The sequence below is a fragment of the Pelobates fuscus genome, chromosome 5 (assembly GCF_036172605.1).
Source record: "Pelobates fuscus isolate aPelFus1 chromosome 5, aPelFus1.pri, whole genome shotgun sequence".
Classification (NCBI taxonomy): Eukaryota; Metazoa; Chordata; class Amphibia; order Anura; family Pelobatidae; genus Pelobates; species Pelobates fuscus.
Genome location: NC_086321.1, coordinates 194,638,357 through 194,663,526, shown reverse-complemented (window position 1 = coordinate 194,663,526; position 25,170 = coordinate 194,638,357). Strand labels below are relative to the sequence as shown.

At 44.6% G+C, this 25,170-nt stretch overlaps 1 protein-coding gene and 1 long non-coding RNA gene across 2 annotated transcripts in view; one reads left to right on the top strand and one right to left on the bottom strand.

The window, feature by feature from the left end:
• The window catches only part of CDC42SE2 (CDC42 small effector 2), a 98,022-nt gene extending 72,943 nt beyond the window's left edge, over positions 1-25,079 (bottom strand). Inside the window, exon 1 of the mRNA XM_063454930.1 lies at positions 24,723-25,079. The gene's annotated coding sequence lies outside the window, so the exon portion shown is untranslated. The remainder of the gene's footprint in view (positions 1-24,722) is intronic.
• The window catches only part of LOC134611259 (uncharacterized), a 1,028,750-nt gene that overhangs the window by 639,453 nt on the left and 364,127 nt on the right, over positions 1-25,170 (top strand). The gene's annotated exons all lie outside the window — the stretch shown is intronic.

Below are 25,170 nucleotides of genomic sequence, written 5' to 3'. Positions count from 1 at the left end.
AGGAATAAGTGTGCCTCCAATTACAGTTTGCAACAATGTTGCAAACGGGTAATTGGCAATCAGTGTAATGTATTCTTTGTCCTCTGGGTGGCCGCCATTCGGGAAACAAACACGTGGCGGCGGCCATCTTAAACTACCGAACAGCGGTGTTTTGCCGTCGAGTGTCTGGAACTAAAATCGGACACTTGACTAGGCAAACACCGCTGAGACCTCCATACTTCCAGAAATTCGTATGGAAACTACCGAATGACCCGCCGTTCGGTAGAAAGAACCCCATAAACAAGGGAATTCATTCAAACCCTCTCCAGGCTCTATAACACAGGCAATTCGCCTGTTTTCATTCCCTTGTTTGTGACCGACCGCAGGGCCAAAATGCATGGAACTGTTTTCGGATACTTTACCCATGCGGTCGGTCAAATCTTTGGAACCCCATATCTCACGAACCATTCATCCGAATTACTTGAATTTTGGATATGTTGTCCCCCTGAATAAGGGCTATCCAGCGATGCTGGATTTAAAGGTGTACCCCCGGGTTTTGGGGTACATCCAGAACTTGGCTGAAAAAGTGTACCGGATAATTGGGTTTAATGTTATCTGAGGGGAGGGGATGTGTGGGCTGAACCATGTATGTGATCGGTTATTTTATGCCTCCCCCTGGGTGTGGCCTGTATGTGGATTAGTGTAATAAAAGCCAGGCTGGATGAGCCAGTCCAGAGTTCCTGTTTTACCCTCAAAGTGATGTGTCGTCTCATTATTGGGGGGAAGGATATATTGCATGCTGTTCCAGTTGACTGCTAGTAGTACAAGCCTATTCATATGGTTCCTATTCAATGGTCTACAGCATTCATATGCTTGGGAGAATTTAAAGGTTTCTCGGATTCGGTGATTATGGTGTCTGCCAGAGTGCTTGGAGTCCTCAGGAAGCACTAGGAGCATCCATTAACGGAGGTACCAAGTCGGGGTGCCAGGCGATCCGTTACACTCACACACACACACACATACTCACACACACACACACACATACTCACACACACACACACATACTCACACACACACACACATACTCACACACACACAGTAATTAATAAGATAAATTAAATTAAAATTCCCACCCAGCCTCCCTAGCTGGAGAGCTGGCGTGGGTCTCTCATTGGTGGTCCAGTGGGGCTGCTGGGAGGCGTCCAGCTGAACTGGATTGCGAGGTGGCGAGGGAGCTCTGATCTCTCTGATCTGCTCCCTCGCAGGCTGTTTTCTGATGCCGCGGGAGCCGGAATATGACGTCATATTCCGGCTCCCACGGAATCAGCAAAAGGCGCGCGAGGGAGCAGTTCAGCCGGATGCCGCGCTGGGGATCCAGGAGGTTACCTGGCAGGAGGGAGCACTTCCCTCCTGCCGGTCACTGGAATTTTGCGCCCCCAGAGCCGGTGCGCCCTAAGGCGGCCGCCTGTGCCGCCTTATGGATGCGCCGGCCCTGCCAATGTCTGTTGACTAGCAAATAAAATGGTCAGAGGCCTGTGTTGCAGCAGGGCACAAAAGGTACATATGAATGTCCTTACATTCAAAGTTGCATACCTGGCCACGGGGACACAGATGGATGTTTTCATTGGACCAACCTTTGCTGCTATTCTGCTAGAACTACCGTATCCGTGGTGGGGATTGTACCACCCAAGCCCGAGGGATAAAGCAGTCTACATCTGCTCCATCAAATGTGAGTACATTTCTTACCACTTCAATTGTATTCTGTGCCTTACGGTACACACTATTTTGTTTTTTCTTTTTCACCTATATTTCTGGACGGAAAAGACCATCATCTATACTTACAAGTGGGCACTACACTACAAAATCCTAAGCCCATATCCACAGAGCTGCTTACGTTTCCACCAATTGAGTGACCGCAACCACCAAAAACCACGCCATATCCATAGGCGAGGATTGCTCCGTCCAATTGTGAGTGTATTTATTTGGTATTATTCTATTTATTTGGACAGTGACATACTACTATATATTCTCCCGTTTTTCGTCCCTGCTTTTATACATATTTTTTGAGGACACTTTAGGCGCTCCTTGTACTTTCACAGATGGATGTTTGGCAAATGAGGAAGGGTTGCAACCTTTTCCTGTGATCTGACATATTGCAAACAGGCAGCCACATTAACTCTTTCAGTGCTGTTATCAGCCATCCAACATTTAATGGGTATCCATTCCCTGCATCCACTATACACACCCATTGATTAACAATACTGGTTCCTATATAACAATGGACCATGCTCACTGAGCATGACAAACTCAAGCACATAATTGTGGTCCCGGTCATTAAGAATACTTGTATATTAAGATGTATTTCCCTATTCATTTTACATCTGCACAGCTGTATTAAGCTGCTACTGTTGGTGTTAAGATTGTCATGTCAGCCATTGATCCTTAAGGGGTTAAACACAGAATATGTAATGTGGATGAGTTGTTTATCAAAGCACCCATTTAAAATGCTTTTCCATGAATTGCACCTACACCATGAGGACACAAATGGGCGTTACACCTTACAAGTAATTATCCCAATTACTTAAATAAAAAAATAGTTCCTTGATGTGTAATGTAAAAAATAGAGACTTTAACCTGTAAATACATCTCATATCTCTTCAATTAAATGGCCATTGAACCATGGAATACCCTGTGGTAGGGATAAAGCTTTCAAGGTATTAAACTATGATAACCAACATTCTGGTGGCGATTAAGGGGAGCCTGAAAGTATCACCCTTGAGATGCTAGTGTACTGCAAGGATTACTGGCTACAATCCAGGGTGACTAACAGTTTCCTGAGAGGACATCTCAATCATGACTTGGCAAACAAATCACATTGATTGAGCTAGATGTGAGCAACAACAGCAACATTCTTATTATTTATATAGCGTCAACAAATTCCGCAGCACTGTACAATGTGTGGACCAGCAAACATATAATTGTAACCAGGAGTTGGATGCACAGGAACAGAGGGCCCTGCTCAATGGGCGTACATGCTAGAGTGACACACGGTAAGGGTAGGAGTGGAGAAGTAGGTTGGTAGAATATTAAGACAGTGTTTTGATGACAATTGTAGGAGAGGAATCAGAGTGTGGGGTGTGAGCTATTAACAGTTTAATTGATATGCTTTCCTGAAGAAGTGAGTTTTTAATGATTTTTTTTAAGGCATGCAGACTGGGTGAATGTCTAACGGAGAAGGGAAGGGAGTTCCACAGGAACGGTGCGCACCCCTAGAGAAGTCTTCTTGAAGGCGAGCATCAGAGATACTATATATTCTTTTTAGAAGAGATGCTCTAAGCACCACAAATCCCCACTCCCCCCCCCCCCCCCCCCCCAAAAAAAAAAAAAACCTTATAACCTTATGCTTGTTGCCTAGGTTATAACGTTGAGAATTCTTCAGTCACTTCTTTTATTGTCCAACGTCCATCCCAGTTTGGATATGGCAAGCACACTCTCTCCAATACTCTCTGAAAACCCAATCTACAACCATCATGTGCATGCTTAACCAGGACTGATAGCAGTCATACTGTGGCATCAGCTGACTGAGTAGTCTACTCATCAGATCTGAAGAGTATCTGCAGCAAGGGATTAAACATTCTACCTTATAAGACCCTGCTGGACAGGAATTTAAAATTAACAAATACCCATTTATAGACTACAATGATTGATCATCCCTGGTTGAGTCTTTTTTAAGCAACAGTTAGTTTGAAGGCTGTGGGCTGTATTATAATGGGTCATGCACCATTTTATTTCAAGATGTGGGGCATTTTATACCCTCACGGTCAAACTCCTAGCATCAGTGACAAATGTGGTTTTACATGTTCCCCATGTTCCTATCATACAAGACACTTTCAATGTAGAACCAATTCCCTGCCGACCAACAGCTTTATCAGCCAGAGATCTATGTAAACAAGTTTGTTCGTTGTAAAAATACATGCCCGTTTCACTGCACCCAGGCTTCCTTTTTATATTTACACTTAAATGTGTTAATGTCACCTTAAACACCACAGGGCACTACAGCAAGAAAGGGAGACTAGCATACTTCAACTTCTGTATTGAACCTATCGCTGACATACACAGCTAATAATACATTTTACCTATTTTAAAGAACACCCACACTTGGTCAGGCACAGTAAGATAGTTGTTGGTGAGTATATGAAAGTTTTAGAAGCTAGTCAAATATTTTTAGGAACATAGTGTTATAAGGAGCCACAAAGCCCATGTCCTCTAGAGGTTGGTCAAGCCACCCTCTTTACAGCTTACAAAGGTTCATAGGAGCCTAGGCGAGAGAACAGTGGGACACTGTACTTGAAAACCACACAATTCATTAAAGGGACACTATATTCACCAGAACAACTACAGATCTGACCTTAGGGTCCTACTGAATCTCTTAATGAAAACATCTGTCTGTGATGTTGTACTAAAAGATTTAAAGGCAATAAAATCAATAAAATGTGTTCTGTAAATTGCAATCATTTTAACTTTAGAGGAGCTATGTTGACTGGAAGAACTTTAAATTCAACTAGATCAGATGCTGTGCACGGCATTAGAGAGAGATCTAGATTGATAATCCAAAGATCATTAAAAAAAACAAAAAACTGAATTATATATTTAGACTTTTTTTTTACTGTATCTTGCACCTCTACTGTATCTTCTCATCACACATTCTTTAACACCCTTGTGGCTCCTGTTGTAGTGTGAGCTCACAGGCACCAACTTCTAGGTTAAAAAAACCAAACCACAAACCAAAAAAAAAAAAAAAAAAAAAAAACACTTTAATATTCTGAAAAATAAGGTGATAATACATATCACTATAATAGTCCTCCCATTCCTCTACGTATCACCTGTGTTTCTCCATATTGCAATCGCTCTACTTCCACCCATCATTTTTAAAGGCTCAACCAGACATTTCTTGCTCCAATCTTTAGAACAGAAAACTTTGATAGATTGCCCCTGTTATTCCATTTGTGTTCATTTTTTTTCTTCTTTCTGGATTGTAAGCAGGGCCTTTTTCACCTTGTGTCTGTCATCATTACCTTTGTCTGTCAATTACATGGTAAATTATTCCAATGCACGATCGTAAAATGCTGTAGAAATGTTGGCCATATATAAATGCAAATAATGATAGTGTTCTAAAATTTTCGTATAAGTCTCTAAGCAGAGACTAAACAAAACCAAGCATGTGGCTTTAAATTAAAGAGACACTATAGTACCCAGAACATCTACCGCTTAATGCAGTTGTTCTGGTGAGTACAATGATTCCCTTCAGGCGTTTTGTAGTAAACACAGTCTTTTCAGAGGAAAGGCAGTATTTACATTACAGCCTATGGATACCTCCACTGGACACTCTTCAGACGGCCACTAGAGGTGCTTAAAGTGACAGTGCTGCACAGTTTGCAGCATTGACATTCAGTATGAACTTTCCTCATTGAGATTCATTGATTCAATGCAACTCTATGAGAAGATGCTGATTGGCCAAGCTGGCGTTTGACCATGCCTCTGCCCCGCGTCCTTGACGATCTTAGACAATTCAATGTTTTTCTTATGGGAAAGCATTGGATTGGCTGAGATCATCAATTCTGATGAGGTCAGCCAAGGAAGAGGATTGAAAGAAGGGACAGCACCGGCAGGGCTGCACGCATGAAAATAAGGTCAGTTTTCTTACCTTTTAAGAGTGGTGAGGGAGGTAAGCCACCTAAATGGTGGTTTTAACACTATAGGGTTAGGCACACACGTTTGTGTTCCTGACCCTATAATGCTCCTTTAACCTTAGTGGAAAAACAATTACAGCTTTCATCTCCACGGAGAGGTCAGCTGGGAACCTAAACAGTGATTTCTGCACTCTAGTGTCAGCAATACATGTTTGTATTCCGGACACTATGTATTCCTGGTTTTATATGCAGCTATAACTAGTTCACAGCTTTATCACATTGTGCATATTGGAAAGGAGATTTTAAATCATACCGAAGGCTAGGCCAGTCACTATTACAATTTTTCATGCAAAAGTCTCTATAACCAGATTAGAGAACAAGAATATAATTCAACATACAAGCTAGTCACAGCTAACCCATTTGTCAGCACCCAATGGATACAAGAAGGCGGTGTCAAATCACATGTTAAAAGGAACATTCCAAACACCATAACCACTACAGCGTGAAGTGCTGTACTGAAATTTCCAAGCATGGGAAAGGCTAGAAAGACTTACCCCGCCTTGACATCTCATTCTGCGTAGAACCCTTGCAGGTTCACATGGAATTAAGTTTTTTTGGTCACGTTGGTAATCTCTAGCCATCAAGAGGAGATGGCACAGAACGCTGTAACGGTGTTAATGAGTTAGAAATCCAGATGCAAATTTTCAGCAGTCCATCAGCAATCGGTCTGTCTGATATCTGGAGCATATTCAGGATCATTCAGAGCTTTCTCTGCAAATTCCCTACCTTGTTAAACAGCAGGCAGGAACAGATTTTGCATTCCAAATGAGCATAGCACCTGATGGTTTTACCCCATTTGGTACAGGGCTAATTTGGAGATTAGTCATTTTATATCTCTATTACTATCCAACTTAAAACAAGCAAGTACGATCCATCTTGAGTGTATGTACACAGGCATCTATGTTGCCATGTACATATTTCTCAAACTATTTATGAGAAGAAAAAAAAAATTGTGTAGAAAATAATACAAAATGTGAGAACTGTCCAAGGACACTCACTGCTACAATCTTATCAGTAATAATCCATAGTTTCTAGCATCCTTGGGTTCATGCTCATTGAGGCCATCTCCATGCATAGTTCAGGATATAAAAGTGCACACATGGTTCAAAGGACTGAGGGAATTAAGATGTCTAATAATTTAGCATTTCCTGCAATTACTTTAATCAAGAGAAAAATCTTGACTATGCATAGAAATGCCCAAATTTAACATTTAGATCTCACATTTCCAGATCTCAATGGTGAACGAATTGCAGACAGAATACACATGCACGGGTGTGGAAAAAAAAATTAAAAATCTACTAGTGGTTGCTTAATCTACTTGTCCTTACACAAAATGTAACATTTTAATATTTGGGGACCCTGCTTAGATCTGAAAATTGACAGGGTTATTCACTGAACTGAGTTTTCCCAGATTAAATCAGAAAAAAAAAATGGAGATCAAAATAGCAAATCTGGAAAAATACTCCAACTAGCTATAGTCACAGCAGGCTATTTTTTCCATTCAGATTTAATGTGCAACCATTTGTAGTTTAGGGTCTTGCCCTCTGTCTTTTCCCACAGACAGTGTGTGCTTCAACTGGGTGTACTACATGTGAGGTTTGCTGGCTGTAAGCAATGTGGGTGTGCCTGATGTGTGCTGGCTGTATGTTGTATGTGCAGGCAGTGGCGTACACACAACCCATGGGGCCCCGGTGCGAAAACTGATCCGTGGCTGCGACCCCTGCGACCGCGGTATGTACGCCAGTGCATGCAGATACACATACACTTAAAGGACCACTACAGACACCTAGATCACATCAGCTCAATGAAGTGGTCTGGGTGCCAGTTCCCTCTAGTTTTAACCCTGCAGCTGAAAACATAGCAGTTTCAGAGAAACTGCCATGTTTCACTGAGGGTTAATCCAGCCTCTAGTGGTTGTCTCATTGACAGCTGCTAGAGAAGCTTCCGCGATTCTCACTGTGAAAATCACAGTGAGAAGACGCTGAACGTCCATAGGAAAGCATTTAGTAATGCTTTCCTATGGGCGGATTGAATGCGCGCGCGGCTCCTGCCACGCATGCGTATTCGGAGCTGAGAGGCAGATCGGGGCGGAGAGATCCCCAGCGCCAAGGGAGGCCGGTGCTGGAGAAAGGTAAGTGCTTATGACACACACACACACACACACTCTCTCACGAACAGACGCATACACACTAGCTAACAAACACACACATTTGCTGACAGACACACACTCAGTGACAGACATACATACACACACTAACACACACACACTTTAAAAAAAAAAAAAATTAATCCCCCCAGCCTCCCTACCTTTAGGAGAGCTGAGGAGATTCCCTGGGGTCCAGTGGTATCACCCGGCGGGCGGGCTGGCGCGCGCGCAAGGGAGCACTCTCCCTGGCTGAGTGCTTCCTGTTCAGCTCCCTCTCGCGCCGCGTACTGATGCCGGTATCAGTGCGGTGCGCGAAGGAGCACTCAGGGGAGAGTGCTCCCTCGTAGGCCCGCCCGGCCGCCGGGTGACACCAGGGCCAGCCTCCCCAGGAGAAGAGGCTGGCCACAGTTGGTACATACCGGGTTGCAGGGCGGCCGGGCCCCCTGGTGGGCCCGGCCCGGTCGCAGTCGCGACCCCTGCGGCACCGGTATGTACGCCACTGTGTGCAGACTTTATGCTGCATGCGTGCACACATGCGCTGGCTATACGTATGTTGTGCGTGAGCTTCAATTCATGGAGCACATGCCTCAGACCGTGATGTCAGCAATTGCTCCTCGCAGTTCTGGCACTCATCAAGTCAGAGAGCATGCTTGGAGTCCCAGTGGCTGCTCTCTGACTCACTAGAGAGAGCAAGAGCAATGGATTGATTGTCTAATGAGTTCTGCAAGCACTGAAAGCATAGCGGTCACACGCTCTGCCCCAAACACTGTCCTCTCAATAGCAGCCTTGCCACTTGCCAGCGGCAGGGCTAAGCTCACAGATATGCATGTCCCGGGCATCAGGCAATATAGGCAATTTAAATTTCACATCCCTGTGCATTTTCTTTTATAAAAACGCTTTGTATGCAAAATGTTTGCCATTCCGTACACATCAACTGACTTTGACCAAGTGTCACATCACGGGTACAAGTTTGTAGTTCAAGCAAATCTCTGTATGAACAGGAGTCCGAACAAACACTAGGACTGAACCTCATTCTCAAGGACTTACTACATATTAAGATACATACAAATTATCAAGAAAAAAAAAAACACCACATTACGGTGTAGAAGACAGAACACGCTCACTAGAGTACAATAAAACATTAATTCAAACAGTGGGAAAAAGGTGTATTATAAAACCCCCAGGTTTTCCAGGGAAAGCCATTATTCAACCTTTAAATTAAAAACTTAATCACACAGCACTGCCATGGTTGTAGACATAGATCCAGCCCACAATCTGGTTCTTCTCCATCCATACGTGCCATTCTTCACTGAAGTACCAGTCACCCGACTTCTTCAAACTATCATTCCTGTCAAAATTTGAATAGTTTGTCTTATTTGTTGCTCAATTCTCCCCGTTAAAACAAGTAAAGCACTGTGGAATAAGTTGGAACTATATAATAACCAAGTTTATGAGTTGCTATTCCACAATTCAGCTAGGGTACCCCATGTTATACACTCTTTGCAGCTCTTGCTTCCATTGCTCTCCACTAGCCAAGAAGGAGGTGGGCTTGAGCAACACCCTGTGCTAGGAGTCAATTGGGTTTAAATTAAAAGGAGGGCATAGGAATATTAATCGCTTGATATAAAACTGTGTTGATGACAGCATTCAAATAAAAACAGGGGTGAAATACAAATGTAATAGACCATTTGCTAGTGGTTAAAGTAAAAAAAAAAAAAAAGAGTAATTTATAAACATTACCAATGTAAACTATTAAATGGGCTATTTCAACATTCTTTACATTTTCTCCAATGTTTGTAGCTTTTAATGAAACAAATTGCCTGTTTGATGAAAGATAAGATTCCAGTGTTTAAATATCCATTAGGAGCAATGTTACAAGATATAACTGTAGAATGTTGCCATGGACGTAATCTAGCATTCTTGATTACGGTATTTTAGCTGCATATAATTTCTCACTATAAAACATTTTTCAACATAATAATTGACCTCACAAATGATAATACAACTTTAAACACACACACACATACATACATATTTATTATATAATGTAACAAAGATGAGGGCACTCAATGGATTTCCAAATCAAAAAAGTGTATTCAAAATGTTGCCAATGTGGATCAATGTTTCGACCAAACAGGTCTTTAACAAGATGCATCTTGATAAAGACCTGTTTAGTCGAAACGTTGATCCACACTGTCAACCAATTTATCAAGATGAATCTTGATAAAGACCTGTTTAGTCGAAACGTTGATCCACTTTTGGCAACATTTTGAATACACTTTTTTGATTTGGAAATCCATTGAGTGCCCTCATCTTTGTTTTATTTCATATACCCAGCACAGAGCAGCACCTTGGTGTAAGTCATTTTGTTTATTACTTTAGGACTGAGTGAAAGACTCACTATTCTTTTTGTCATATATTTATTATTATATACACTCTAAGTCCTGGTAATATGCACTGTTTTTCTTCAGGCTGCAATACCAAGTCTCATACGCCTAAAATTAAAATCTATACAATATTATATATTTTACATAGGCTACGGTAAAAAAAGGAAACAAATAAAATATATGACCTCAGATTTTCTAAATTAGCTTTCATTCTACCAAAATGGTTTTATATAAAAAAAAAAAATTAACAATAGACTTCGACTTTGAGAGACATGTAATAGAGAAAAGATGTTTGATAGATTTCATAGCCACACCAGATGTAATTATTGAAACTTTGATATTTGCTTCTTAATAAATGTTGTGTTAAAACTTCTTCACTTACTGTATTTCAACATGTTAGGTTGCATGTCCTTTGTTTTGAGAATGAAGTCATTTTCCGTTTTGATCTAGACACACTACTTTGCACGTTGTACTCTTTACCCTCTTTCTTGGTAATCATATAATTCACATCATTTACAGAAGACACCATTTATTAGTGATATCAGTTTCTTTAGTCTCCCACAAATTTTGGAACTATTTTACCGTTTGACCAGGTGTTCTACCCGTAACGTTCCTTACATACACAATCACACAAACCACTATATAGTAAAACAGATTCTTTCTACTCTATATATATTTTTTTTCAGAGACAGAAGAAACGGTGAATTTGTTTAAACAATATTAAACATAAAAAAGTGTAGCCACTGACCAGTAGGCAGGACAGTGGAGTCAGTACACACAACCTTTGTATCCAACTCCTCAATTCAGGGATGAGACCGTGAGTCCATCTGATTGAATTAGTGGATTTTTATTCTGCTATTTTGGCATTAGTGCCTCTAGGGGCTGTCCATATGAATTGCTGAATGGCAATGTTTTCAGCTCCAGCGTTACAAATTGAGGAACATGGCACCAATAACACACTTCACTGAGATGAAGTGGTCTGGATGTCTATATTGTTCCTTTAAGCAAGATTCTGTTCCAGCCAATCAAATTTCCCTGCAATCCATCACTACTTCTGTACATCAAAAAGGCAAACAGCAGATGTAACGGCTAAACACACATACTGAGACAAGCTCAAAGAAGAAATTATAATATATTATATTATATTATATAATGATAATATAAATAAAGCAAAATGGTAAGAGGGAAATGTAAACATCAAGATACAAAGGGCATGAGGAAATGAAAACTGAAATAATTTAAAAAAATAAAAAAATAATAAAAAAAACATAACAGGAGGATTGTTAGATGACTGAACAACTTCCAATGACGTGAGAGATTTCGCCTCAAACAGTAGAGGTATAATGAGCTACTTTTGTTGCTCTGCACGGAGGAAAGCTGCAGAGATAATGGTTGTGTTCCCCCTTCAACTTCTTGTTAGTAATATGAAATAAGGATACCATGGTTGCAATGACGAACAAGCAGCGTTCATCATCCTACACTTGTATTAATGTGCTTCAAACCAAGTCAAGCTAATGTATTTAATATAACTATGACATACTCATTACATGGATTCACACAAACTACCATAGCAAAAACCATGCTGTGACGTTTAGACTTTGTGTAACTGCAAACAGATTATTAATTAAAATATATGTTAAGAATGCAGCACCATACTTGTTACTGCATAGGAAGCCATTTCCTGATCATCTGGCCACTATTCATTTCCTGTTATGACTAAGTGCTAAGGAGTATAATCATCTACTAGAAAAGCAAACTTGCATTGTTTAGTTTTTCTATGACTCCCATTCATAAAGAAGACTTAATTAAAAAATTAAAATATCAAACTGCCATAGCACCAAATCTACTACAGCGTATTAGTAGTTATAATGCATGGAGTCTTTGAGCAACGCTTCTATATGGTTTGTTAAACCATTTGACTCGTTCCGGGGCTCTCCCTACTTTAAAGGACAACGGTCATCAAATTTTTTACTTCTCTGTTTTAAAAGTTTATTACATTGAAGAATAATTAATGATATTTTTATTCTTATAGGTATTAAGGTTAACTCTTGTTGATAATATTTTGTACTGTTTAGACTCACACGGTGCTCTTTGTTTTTGTTGTGATATTTTTTTAAATTATATATATTATTTGGTTGTGAAAATTTCTCTTTGTCTGGCTCAGCAGCCGTGTTGGATACTTTATGTCAAATAGTCACTGTATGTGGTATCACAATGAGGAGTGATGTAAATGAGTAGTGGGGCTAAAATGGATTCTAAAACCTTATACATTCCTACTGTTTGGGGACTGTTAAAGTCATCCATAATTGAGACTTTAAATTGCAATATTACTAAGCACTAAACTTGTTTTATAGCTGCATGCCACCGTTTTCAATCTTGCAGCATGAATGATGTCACATAGGGGATGTGTTACTGTGTGTACTTCTATTTACCCCCAAACAAACTAGCACTATTCGCTCTGAAGACTCATGGGAAAGATGGGATATACAAATCCTGTCAAGTTCGTGCATGCCTGTAGCTTAAAAATCTAGATTGAGTGGGCAGCAGCAAAATATTACATAGGGGGCGGGGCTGGGCCGCCAAGCGGAGCGGCAGCCATCTTCGCTAGCTCCTGCATCGTGACGCTAAAAAAGGCATTTTTCATACCCCCAGTGCCCGACAGAGCCTGATAAAACAAGAGGGGTGCGAGGAGGAACCCGCCGGATGTCGGGCACAGCCGGTATCTGGAGGATCGCGGCCCGTTGCAGACACCGCGGTGAGACATGCACCCGGGCCTAGCTGTGGAGGCCCGCAGGACGGAGGTCTGACGAGACACAGGCAAATGCTAACCGCGAAGCAGACGCACTGGAGATGGCACTGCCGGGTGCACATGTCGAGGGGGGGACCCGGCCCCGCTCCCCCCCCCCCTGGGCCGGTGGGGGTTATCCCAGCCCATGAGTCCCTGCTTCGACAACACCCAAGGGGTTCAGAAGGGGTCGGGAGTGCCGGCGGCCTCCCACCCTGTAAATGGAACAGCTACACAATGTATTGCAATGCCAGCATGTAAGGGGAGCCTCACCTTCATAGAGCGGCTTCCTCGCATTGCTCCGGTGGCCCCAACAGCTGCTGCCCTGCAGAGGGACACCCTGGACGGCCTGCCCCCTGGAGAAGTACCAGTCCCTGCCTTTGGGTTTTGAGGGGGACCCAGGGGAGATTGTCCCTGCCGCTGAGAGCCCTGTGGGACGGCAATGCACAGACCTTTCCGGTGTACCGGTGTCCGTGATGGAGGTGCCCCTGTCCTAAGTATGTGGCCGGCACCAGGTGAGACATGGCCTAAATGCTTCACAGAGGCTGAAGTGGTGCTGGGGAGGTGCAGGAGATGGCCGGAACCTGGACTCTTGGTGGGGGGGTCCGGGGGACAGATCTGGACTTTGAGTGCCCACGGCGCCACAGAACGCTAAACCAGTGGGATGGGTCGGACCCAGGGAGGACTGACGGAGGACAGGCATGCTCTGAGGCTTATGGGAGCGATCATGGAGGCAACTCTCTTACAATGCAATCACTGCTCTCCTCAACTTATTTTGTGCAACGACACAGCGCAGCATGTTCCTACTCCCCACGAAGTGACTCACGTTCTCTCATCACAGTTAGCACATGCATTGTAATGTGTTTGCACCCTCGGTTCGGGTTATAAATACCTTATTTGCCTTAATTACCTGCATTATTTAACTAACCACTGTCTACATCAGATTGCACACTATGTCATGAATATCTCCTTTGAAATTGCAATCGCATGTTAATGCATTCCTTCACTTACATTGCATATAACTTCTAGCTTAGCTCTCATAATGTTATAACCCATGTAACTGACTTATTTCCCATGCATTCATTGTTGTTGCAGGCCTATGCCATAATTCATTAGACGCAATTGAGAGACAAACGGCCATGACCTATCACAGCCTTATGATGCCTACTTACTATACTGTACTAAGTGTGGAAACGCTGTTTATGCTGCAGTACCTAGAGCTACAGTCTACACTGCATAAATAACCTCTCTCAGAACGGCAGCAAGCATTATGAAAACTTTTGCTTTTTTTCCTTTAACCCATTTTATTATTTAACATAAAAGCGCATTAATTCAGCTTTCAGTTCACAAACGAATGCGCAACGTAAGCTACGGCTTAATAATGTATACACACACCTTCACCTATATTGCATGTAGCAAGCATATTCACATCATACGCCACAGACCGATAGCATCACTTTAATTGTTCAGGTGCAGCCCACAGGGGATAAAGCGCTATACCTGCAGGCTTTCTAATGCATAAGTTTCACTGTACCGACGGCACAATCATAGGCTTAGATGGACATAGCTTGATTGCACAGTAAAGTAAAGTTTATGTCCAGTGTAGATTACCTTCTTATTGGTACATATAGATTCCTGTTCTCTTACCTAGCTACCAGCAATTGACGTACACACTAAGGAGTAAGTCGACTATACATAACGATCAAACATTAGCCTTGTTCAACCTACCCCACTTTTACTTTGGCGTGATAAAACGCCCGGAGATACGTGCATCGAACCAGACCCAAGGGAGCCCGGAAACAAATAGACTCCGCAGCTCACACGAGGGCCTCCACTTCATCCCTTCACCCTATTCCTGACTCCATGGAGAGTCCGGACATCTATCTTTTCATTTAATTGATAACTTTAAATTTTAATATTAATTTTCATTTTAATATTGTATCACTAAACTAGGCTGTTGGTGTTTGACACTACAGGATTCGGAGTTATATTGACCTGTTTAAATAGGAGCATGTTTTGCTTTGTGCTACCATCGACCAGCCAACTTACTGTGCAACCGTAGAGCTACCTACTATTTACCTGCCTTTCATTATTGTGCCGTTAAGTACGATGTTATACTATGATGTTATTAGAGGCTGTGCTTGCTGAGGCCGATCTAGGCTGTATATTGACATGTTTAAATAGGAACATGTTTTGCTTTGTGCTACCATCGCACAGCCAACTTATCGTGCAACCGTAGAGCTACCTATTATTTACCTGCCTTTCATTATTATGCCGTTCAGCACAATGTTTTACTATGATGTTCTCTTGCTACATTATCTTTGTCGCACGTATATGCCTTTCTGTTGTACACACCAATGCAGCTACTATTATTTAACTGCCTTTCATTATTGTGCCGTTAAGTACGATGTTCTGCAATTCTCCTTATATGCTGACAATTAAGCCTCTACGTAGGCAACTGTTCACCTTGGGGATGTAACCGCTTTAGCCCCTGCGTGGGCAACCACTTGCCTTAATATGAACCAGTTCGCAATGTGCACTTATATTGTGAAACAAAAATATATTCAAAACAAAATATTACATAGAACTAAAAACAGTGTAGATCTACACTAAACATGCAGCACACACATAAACAAATATGATCACTGATTATGTAAGCTAGAAAATCAAAGCCGGGAGACTTAACACAATATATAAATTTGAATAGAATAAATTACAAGTTTGCTTAGGCAAACTATGCTTATATGGGCAGGCAGTGACGGTTTAAATTTATTGTTCAACATGCCTTTTAAGAACTCCAGCAGAGTGCAGATCACTTGAGCCAATGTAATGATATTCAATTTAAGAAGGCTGTAAAATTTGCTAGAGGATACAGGGTAAAGTAAAACCAAAAGTAACATCTTCACAGAATGGCACATTAGGGCTAGCCTCTAGCTGATTGTGACAAAGCTTTGAGACCAGCACTTACCTACTTCGAAAAAGTTAGCCATGTGCACTTTCAAAATTTACTTACAAATGTGAAATATTTTGATCCTACTTGGAATTAATGCCCATAATACACACAAAGTACAACACCTTATGATAAAATTACACATCTTCCTGTTCGAACTTTTAATTTACCTACGTCGCAACTAGCAACACACTAACACAGACAGTAAGGCTCTATATTAAACTGGGAATTGAGAATGCTAGGCCAGCATAGATGAGCTGAAAAATCTAATTTCGCCACTTTTACTAATTTGGCCTAAAATGTAGAAATCTCAGGTTGGTTAGTAAACATTTTAAATTAACACTTTCCAATAAATTGGAAGAAAATAAATTAGGTTAGTACTATCTATTGTATGTGCTTATTGCAGACAACAGTTATAAAATAATGACACAAGACACACCAAGTGATAAACCAGTACCATAACTCTTTGTATGTATGACACATTGTAATGTCATTGTGGCCTAATGAAACTTGAAACATGTAAAAGTTTCTATTACCTGACTCATGGGAACAAATCGACTGAGTGGCAAAAGATAACATTAACCATGATTTCATAGAAGATACTATGCATATGCAGTGCACAAAATCAACACACTAGATCAGTGATGGCGAACCCTTTTGAGCCCGAGTGCCGAAATGGAAATACATGCCCATTTTTTTTCCTTAAAGTGCCAACACGGCAATTAAACCTGAATATTGAGGTTTAAGATTAGAAAAAACAACTTGTACTGTTGTCCGAACTAATTAACAACTTTTGTTTTAAAAGAACACAACAACAGAGAGTTCAATGATACAAAATTCACACGCACACAGACTGCTGAATACACACACGCACACAGACTGCTGAATACACACACGCACACAGACTGCTGAATACACACACGCACACAGACTGCTGAATACACACACGCACACAGACTGCTGAATACACACACGCACACAGACTGCTGAATACACACACGCACACAGACTGCTGAATACACACACGCACACAGACTGCTGAATACACACACGCACACAGACTGCTGAATACACACACGCACACAGACTGCTGAATACACACACGCACACAGACTGCTGAATACACACACGCACACAGACTGCTGAATACACACACACACACACAGACTGCTGAATACACACACACACACACAGACTGCTGAATACACACACGCACACAGACTGCTGAATACACACACGCACACAGACTGCTGAATACACACACGCACACAGACTGCTGAATACACACACACACACACAGACTGCTGAATACACACACACACACAGACTGCTGAATACACACACACACACAAGACTGCTGAATACACACACACACACAGACTGCTGAATACACACACACACACACAGACTGCTGAATACACACACACACACAGACTGCTGAATACACACACACACACACACAGACTGCTGAATACACACACACACAGACTGCTGAATACAAACACACACACAGACTGCTGAATACAAACACACACACAGACTGCTGAATACAAACACACACACAGACTGCTGAATACAAACACACACACAGACTGCTGAATACAAACACACACAGACTGCTGAATACACACACATACTGCATTGAGGGGTGTAGTGTATGTGTTTGTGTGAGGGGTGCTGTGTGTGTGTGTGTGGGGGGGGGGTGCTGGGGAGAGGAGGGGTGCTGTGTGTGTGGGGGTGGTGTGTGTGTGGGGGGGTAGGGGTGGTGTGTGTGGGGGGGGGTAGGGGTGGTGTGTGTGGGGGTAGGGGTGGTGTGTGTGGGGGGGGTAGGGGTGGTGTGTGTGGGGGGGGTAGGGGTGGTGTGTGTGGGGGGGTAGGGGTGGTGTGTGTGGGGGGGTAGGGGTGGTGTGTGTGGGGGGGTAGGGGTGGTGTGTGTGGGGGGGGTAGGGGTGGTGTGTGTGGGGGGGTAGGGGTGGAGTGTGTGGGGGGGTAGGGGTGGAGTGTGTGGGGGGGTAGGGGTGGAGTGTGTGGGGGGGTAGGGGTGCTGTGTGGGGGGGGGTAGGGGTGCTGTGTGTGGGGGTAGGGGTGCTGTGTGTGGGGGGGTAGGGGTGCTGTGTGTGGGGGGGTAGGGGTGCTGTGTGTGGGGGGGTAGGGGTGCTGTGTGTGGGGGGGTAGGGGTGCTGTGTGTGGGGGGGTAGGGGTGCTGTGTGTGGGGGGGTAGGGGTGCTGTGTGTGGGGGGGTAGGGGTGCTGTGTGTGGGGGGGTAGGGGTGCTGTGTGTGGGGGGGTAGGGGTGCTGTGTGTGGGGGGGTAGGGGTGCTGTGTGTGGGGGGGTAAGGGTGCTGTGTGTGGGGGGGTAGGGGTGCTGTGTGTGGGGGGTAGGGGTGCTGTGTGTGGGGGGTAGGGGTGCTGTGTGTGGGGGGTAGGGGTGCTGTGTGTGGGGGGGTAGGGGTGCTGTGTGTGGGGGGGTAGGGGTGCTGTGTGTGGGGGGGTAGGGGTGCTGTGTGTGGGGGGGTAGGGGTGCTGTGTGTGGGGGGGTAGGGGTGCTGTGTGTGGGGGGGTAGGGGTGCTGTGTGTGGGGGGGTAGGGGTGCTGTGTGTGGGGGGGTAGGGGTGCTGTGTGTGGGGGGTAGGGGTGCTGTGTGTGGGGGGTAGGGGTGCTGTGTGTGGGGGGTAGGGGTGCTGTGTGTGGGGGGTAGGGGTGCTGTGTGTGGGGGGTAGGGGTGCTGTGTGTGGGGGGGTAGGGGTGCTGTGTGTGGGGGGGTAGGGGTGCTGTGTGTGGGGGGGTAGGGGTGCTGTGTGTGGGGGGGTAGGGGTGCTGTGTGTGGGGGGGTAGGGGTGCTGTGTGTGGGGGGGTAGGGGTGCTGTGTGTGGGGGGGTAGGGGTGCTGTGTGTGGGGGGGTAGGGGTGCTGTGTGTGGGGGGGTAGGGGTGCTGTGTGTGGGGGGGTATGGGTGCTGTGTGGGGGGGGTAGGGGTGCTGTGTGTGGGGGGGGTAGGGGTGCTGTGTGTGGGGGGGGTAGGGGTGCTGTGTGTGGGGGGGGGGGGGGGTAGGGGTGCTGTGTGTGGGGGGGGTAGGGGTGCTGTGTGTGGGGGGGTAGGGGTGCTGTGTGTGGGGGGGGGTAGGGGTGCTGTGTGTGGGGGGGGTAGGGGTGCTGTGTGTGGGGGGGTAGGGGTGCTGTGTGTGAGGGGGTAGGGGTGCTGTGTGTGAGGGGGTAGGGGTGCTGTGTGGGGGGGGTAGGGGTGCTGTGTGGGGGGGGTAGGGGTGCTGTGTGGGGGGGGGGGGTAGGGGTGCTGTGTGGGGGGTAGGGGTGCTGTGTGGGGGGGGTAGGGGTGCTGTGTGGGGGGGGTAGGGGTGCTGTGTGGGGGGGTAGGGGTGCTGTGTGGGGGGGTAGGGGTGCTGTGTGGGGGGGGGGGGGGGTAGGGGTGCTGTGTGGGGGGTAGGGGTGCTGTGTGGGGGGGGTAGGGGTGCTGTGTGGGGGGGGTAGGGGTGCTGTGTGGGGGGGGTAGGGGTGCTGTGTGGGGGGGTAGGGGTGCTGTGTGGGGGGGGTAGGGGTGCTGTGTGGGGGGGGGTAGGGGTGCTGTGTGGGGGGGTAGGGGTGCTGTGTGGGGGGGTAGGGGTGCTGTGTGGGGGGGGTAGGGGTGCTGTGTGGGGGGGGTAGGGGTGCTGTGTGGGGGGGGTAGGGGTGCTGTGTGGGGGGGTAGGGGTGCTGTGTGGGGGGGTAGGGGTGCTGTGTGGGGGGGGTAGGGGTGCTGTGTGGGGGGGGTAGGGGTGCTGTGTGGGGGGGGTAGGGGTGCTGTGTGGGGGGGTAGGGGTGCTGTGTGGGGGGGGTAGGGGTGCTGTGTGGGGGGGGTAGGGGTGCTGTGTGTGGGGGTAGGGGTGCTGTGTGTGGGGGTAGGGGTGCTGTGTGTGGGGGTAGGGGTGCTGTGTGTGGGGGTAGGGGTGCTGTGTGTGGGGGTAGGGGTGCTGTGTGTGGGGGTAGGGGTGCTGTGTGTGGGGGTAGGGGTGCTGTGTGTGGGGGTAGGTGTGCTGTGTGTGGGGGTAGGGGTGCTGTGTGTGGGGGTAGGGGTGCTGTGTGTGGGGATAGGGGTACTGCTGGGGGTAGGGGTGCTGTGTGTGTGGGGGGTATGGGTACTGCGTGTGTGGGGGGTATGGGTACTGCGTGTGTGGGGGGTAGGGGTACTGCGTGTGTGGGGGGTAGGGGTACTGCGTGTGTGGGGGGTAGGGGTACTGCGTGTGTGGGGGGTAGGGGTACTGCGTGTGTGGGGGGTAGGGGTACTGCGTGTGTGGGGGTAGGGGTACTGCGTGTGGGGGGGGTAGGGGTACTGCTGGGGGGTAAACGTTTAAAAAAAAAAAAAGTATGTTAAATACCCCTTTCTTACCTTTAATGAAGGAGGGGGGACACACAGTCATCCCTGGTGGTCCGGTGGTGGCAAGCACTGCTTCCGGATCGGGAGGCAGTGGAGGGATCTTTGAAGCAGCTCCCCTGTCCTCCCGCGCGATGCTGTGTGGAGTGTTGCCATGGTAACGCGCGACAACGCTCCGCTCCACACAGCTTGCTCGCGGGAGGACAGGGGAGCTGCTTCAAAGATCCCTCCCCTGCCTCCCGAACCGGAAGCAGAGTAGGCACCTGCCGTTTCGGGCAGGCAGGTGCCTACTCTGCAGTGATGGCAAACCTATGGCCGCGTGCCCACAGAAAGGGCCTGGCGTGCCACCTGTGGCACGCGTGCCATAGGTTCGCCTTCCCTGCACTAGATAAACCACTTGTAAATGTACTCAGCAATACCAAGACTGACAAATTAAGATTCCCAATTCTTCTAAATCTTATGTAGTTATGTACAAGCATTATTAGATGATGGCAAATCAATAGTTACCTGGCTTTAAATTAGCTAAAAATCAATAAACACAGATTGAGGGGGAAAAAACTAAACAAAAAACAAAGAAACAGTTACTTCCAAAAATGTACATAAGTGTATTTCTCACAAATGAAAAAGTATAACGCATATATTACCTCTCCCATGTTGATAACATGAGGCAGATTAAATTAACCGATGGACTTTAACATGTACCTTTCAACTACAAGGAGGGGTTTTAAATAACACTCCATATATGTCAAGACATTTAAAGGGACTCTGCAGGGTGGAAGATTTATTTTCAATGCATTTATATAACCACAAGTTCTCCTGAAATTCCCTTTTTGCAGAAAACACCCGTATTCTGCTATTTTTAGACTGATGCCTGGCCTGCAGAGATCAGGAAATGGCTGAGGTCTCTCAACCAATCCTGGCTATCTCAAGAATTTCTGAGAGATAAACACACACCCTGGCAAAGCAGGAGTTTATTGAATATGTATGTATCCCGATTCATGAAAGGATATACAAGAGAATAAGGTACACAAGTACTAATCATTCCCTTTTCTATTAAGTGGCAGTTTTTACACAACCTCCTGATTGTAAGTTTTGTAAAACCGGGCCGGTGATCTTTTTTTTTTTTTTTGCTTACTGTTTTCCTAATTTACCTGTAAATTTTGCTCCATTGACAGGTCACCAAGCACCATGACCATGTCAGTGATTTGAGGTGTTCATGGTGCCTTGAGCCAGTATGTGCAGTGTTGCACAATGAAACAATACACAAACAGAGTTTAAACCCACGTCAGTGGGGTGTCCTTAGCCAGAGCATAACAAGAGTTAAAGGATTACCATAGTGTTAAGAATACAAACATGTATTCCTAACACTGTAGTGCTGGGTACCCGTTTACTTACCCAACCCCCTACAGAATGGAGTAAAAAGGTATTTTAGTTACCTTTTCTCCAACGTGCTGGTCTGGTGTCCATGGCTGAGATTATCAATCTTTATGATCTCAGCCAATCCAATGCTTTCCCATATGAAAACATTGGGAGGCTATTATGCATGCGTGGCAAAATGCCATGCTGCGCCAATCAGCATCTCCTCATAAAGATGCACTTAAATAGGCAGCACCAGTAGCAGTCTGAGTGGAACAGAGCTCAAGTTTAGCTTTATTTTTTTCTTACATTTGGGGGAGGGATGGGAGCTAACCAGCACAGCAAATTCATAAAAGGACTGTTTTTTGGTTGGCGTAACACTTTAACTAAATGTACATTATAAACAGAATATATTTGTTCTAAAGAAAGAACTATGATAATCACTACGTAAACTATGTATGAGAGGTACCGTTGCCAGAGTTGTAAGTTGTAGATGCAATTGTCTCTAGATAGAGGGATGAAAAGTAGCTGCTTTGATACTTTGCAGTTTGTAAAAATTAAACAGTAAAACGTTAGCTCCACTAGGTTCTATTATGTGCATTCTGGATTCTGGCATTAATAAAATCACTTGCAAATGTATACATTAAATTGTATAGATGCCAGAATGTTGCTTCCTGTAAGCTCCTGCAATGCAGTTCTTGGTATCTCATTTAAAGTGCCACCTATTTTCTTTACACATCTACTCTGCAGAGACATATTTATAAATCTTAAACTAAAACATCACAGCTTGGCTAGCACAATAAATACATCATATCCTCTGTAAACCTGTAACCATGCCAGTTTTTTGTGACAGGTGTAATTTAAAGGCTGGAGCTAGTAAGTAATCAGCAGGCCAAACATGCTTTAGGGGGAGATCAAAGTCAAGGTATTCATACACTAATGCAAACATTAAATTCAGCTATTTCAACAAATAAAAATTCAAGGATGTGGGTGCACGGCACATGCAAGACCCAAACAGGTGCTAAATATGGTTATTTGAAGCTGAGAATAGAGAGACTGTGTCAAAAGAATATATTTATTGCCATTTTCTCACCCTTGGAAAGATGAAACCAGGAAGCAAATCTATGGTTAAGGTAAAATGTTTTTATCATATATATATATATATATATATATATATATATTTAGCTCAGATCAATTATTGTATAATAAAATGTAATATGCATCAAGCTATTAGGACCCCTACAACATTCCTTTGGCGCTTTTCTCCTCAGAGATGTCAAATCCCATGTACACTGCAGGGCTGGTAATAAGTGCAGCTCTAGGAAAAGTGAAACTTGAAATGACTCTGGAGTGAACACAGTGTAGCACACACCAGGAACAATGCGGTCCCACATTTAAAGCATATCAGCTTTATTAAAATGTCAAACTGACAAAAATGGCAAAGGGCTGGAAACATAGGGGTAAGGTTGCTGTGCACAGGTGGGTAACCAGTATTTATATTAAAGGCACACTCCATGCACCTAATGCCCAGCCATGCATCTAATTATGATTATTTTGCATAATACAGGTTACATTTTAAAATAATGTCACCATGACTATAATTTTGTCTCCCACATTTAAAAAGGAAGCGTTAAGATACGTAGGGTGTTAGACAGTTTAGGTACACTCTAATGCAGCTGTATGAAAAAATCTCATTAGTGAATGGATGCTTTGGGCGATCACTTTACTCAAGCCATTTTCATTCATTTTCTTAGTTTTAATAAATGAGGTGTCGCTAGTGGTTCTATTCAGCATGCGTGCGCCATTCTGTTTCTATGCAGCACAGAATAAGTTGAAAGTTTAAATCTATTTTGTGGCTGGATAGCATCAGTGGAATAAGAACAACGGCCGGGGACCTGGTTCAAAAAAAGAATTAAAAAAATAAAAAATAGGGGCAATCCTAGTTATACTGAGTTCCTTCCATTCAGAGAATTATCACTATAATGCATAAAAACAGTGTTACATTCACCCTGTAATTTCCTTTAAAATATGCCACACAGTGTTCAACAGTCTGTCATGAAGTTTTGAAGGATATTATGGTAAAGTGTCATATCTCATTTGCCAGACTGAAACTATACCTTGAAAATTGGCCTTGTGACAAACTGATAAGCAGCCATATGATTTCACACCCGCTTCTGATAACCACTTAGCAGGTACAGAACACAGCACACAACCGTGTAGAATCAATTTAAAATATAAAACACAGTTAAATCCAGGAAATTGGTACAATGGCATGGGATTCAGTAACAAATGCTTCTTGTATTATAGTAACATGAGCAGGAGAATAATGTTATAATTGTAAACTGAATTTGAACATATACACAGCTCCCTGTTCGGTATAGCCATACTGCAGCTGTTACCATCTTCCACCCCACTAATATTAAAGGGATATACAATATTTGCTCCAATATAACACAACTGTCATGAGTGTGTGTTCCTAAATCAGGGCATATAATGCCTCCTTATATACTTCATCGCCATCGACACTGCCAGGGAATACACAAAAACATGAATTCTATGGCTATTTTAAATATCTACCTCATGTCAGCATAAAATGTATTTAATTGATGGTTGGAATATTAGACAGATATTACACCATATGGAAAATAGCCTCATAATATGAGGTGTTGGAAATCACTATTGAAGATAAATATCACACTACACAGAGAACGTAAATGTAGCCAAATAGAGTACATTCCAGAGATAGGCAGGTGCCAATTAGCCCAGGCTGTAATCAGTGCTGGTGCCAAAAGGAGAGTGCAATAAGCCCAGGAAATACATGTAGGGTCAGCATCACAGGACCATCAGAGTAATGGGGAGGGTATCACTGAGCTGTCCCTGTGTCAGCCATTGCCATACAGGGACCCTCCTCTGATTCATTCATAGTATGGAGGGAGGGGGGTCTCTGTGAATAGTGGGGGGGATAATAATACATAGTATCTGTATTAAGGGATCAGTGTACTCACCCAGTCCTGGAGCTCAGTGCCCCCTCTTTGGCTGGGCAGCAGAGGGGGGATGCAGGTCTGCCTGGTGATGGATATCAGTGAGTGGGATAGAGTTGGTCCCGGTCTCTCCCTGCCAGCATTGGCAGAGCAGGAATGCAGCACTCACTCTCTAACCCCGAGCCTGCCCTCACTCACTCACTCTCTAACCCCGAGCCTGCCCTCACTCACTCACTCACTGCACGGAACCGGTGGCAGTGATGTGGGTCAGGGAGATTTTTACATATACGAAGGGGAGTGATGGGAAAAGGAAGTGAAGATGGCTGCTGGAGGGTAATTGAATGGCTTGAAATCTCCCCCTCCCTCAGTCTGACTCAGGGAGTGATCCAGAGCAGGGAGGAGACAAGGCAGGGGCCGTGCACAGGCTGCGCTTACACCAGGCGGCCAGTAGAGGGGTCCGAGAGCACGTGTT